This window comes from Hemiscyllium ocellatum, chromosome 37, assembly GCF_020745735.1.
Source record: "Hemiscyllium ocellatum isolate sHemOce1 chromosome 37, sHemOce1.pat.X.cur, whole genome shotgun sequence".
Taxonomy (NCBI): domain Eukaryota; kingdom Metazoa; phylum Chordata; class Chondrichthyes; order Orectolobiformes; family Hemiscylliidae; genus Hemiscyllium; species Hemiscyllium ocellatum.
This window is the reverse complement of record NC_083437.1, coordinates 8,767,268-8,768,061: the sequence shown is the minus strand read 5'-3', so window position 1 is coordinate 8,768,061 and position 794 is coordinate 8,767,268. Positions and strand designations below refer to the sequence as shown.

The 794-nt window shown below is 51.8% G+C and overlaps 1 protein-coding gene across 1 annotated transcript in view; it reads right to left on the bottom strand.

Moving 5' to 3' along the window:
* hp1bp3 (heterochromatin protein 1, binding protein 3) overlaps positions 1 to 530 on the bottom strand; it is a 36,238-nt gene extending 35,708 nt beyond the window's left edge. Inside the window, exon 1 of the mRNA XM_060852410.1 lies at positions 446 to 530. The gene's annotated coding sequence lies outside the window, so the exon portion shown is untranslated. The remainder of the gene's footprint in view (positions 1 to 445) is intronic.
* Between the last annotated feature and the right edge of the window lie 264 nt (positions 531 to 794).

The following is a 794-nucleotide window of genomic DNA, read 5'->3' as shown; positions in this document are numbered from 1 at the left end:
AAGAGGGGGGAGGGCAGGGGAAGAGAGACTTGGGAGTTGCAGATGGGGTCGAGTCCTCCCCACAGTCGGTGTGAGCAGCGCATGCTCAGTGCCAGCGCTGAATAAACGAACACAAACGCGTTCATTCAAAGCAACGATTCGGCGCAAATCGGAGATCGCAGCGCCTCCACCAATGGGGCTGAAATTCACACACAGCTTCGTATGATAATCAATCCGCTCGATTCGAACTACACTTTAAACATTTCCGAGGTACTTTCTTGAATAAAATGAGGTGCCCCGAGATATATTTTTAAAAAAACACAACTACAAAATGGCGCTGCCAAAATCAGGCTCGTAGTCGCAGGGAAACTGGACCCTTGACCGCGAGGACGGGCGGACGGACCAGCCTTCCAGGCGAGTGCGTGCACTGTTCGCATTGCAACTTTCAACTCTCCGTCTCACTTACCCTACTCTTGCTCTCTCAATGCCTCCCTGCCCGTTTCTGTCTCTGCAGCCACCGCTCCCGCTCCACCGCCTCTTTCCCTCAGCCCGCCCCCGACCGGAAACACCGTCACCCAACGGACTTTGCGCGAGGCACATTCAAACAAAAACAAAACAAATGCGAATTCAAAACTCAAAACAGCAACTCTTCCGGGAAAGCCATCAGGTGGGCGGTATGCAGGAGGGTGGCTATACTTATTTCTATTTTTTAAAAAAAAAACGGCGCGTTCTTTTGCAACGACCGTTTGTTTTTGCTTTTGTCCTCACCAAGATGGCAACCGAGCGCTTTGCCCCTCACTCGGATGGTGGAGAGT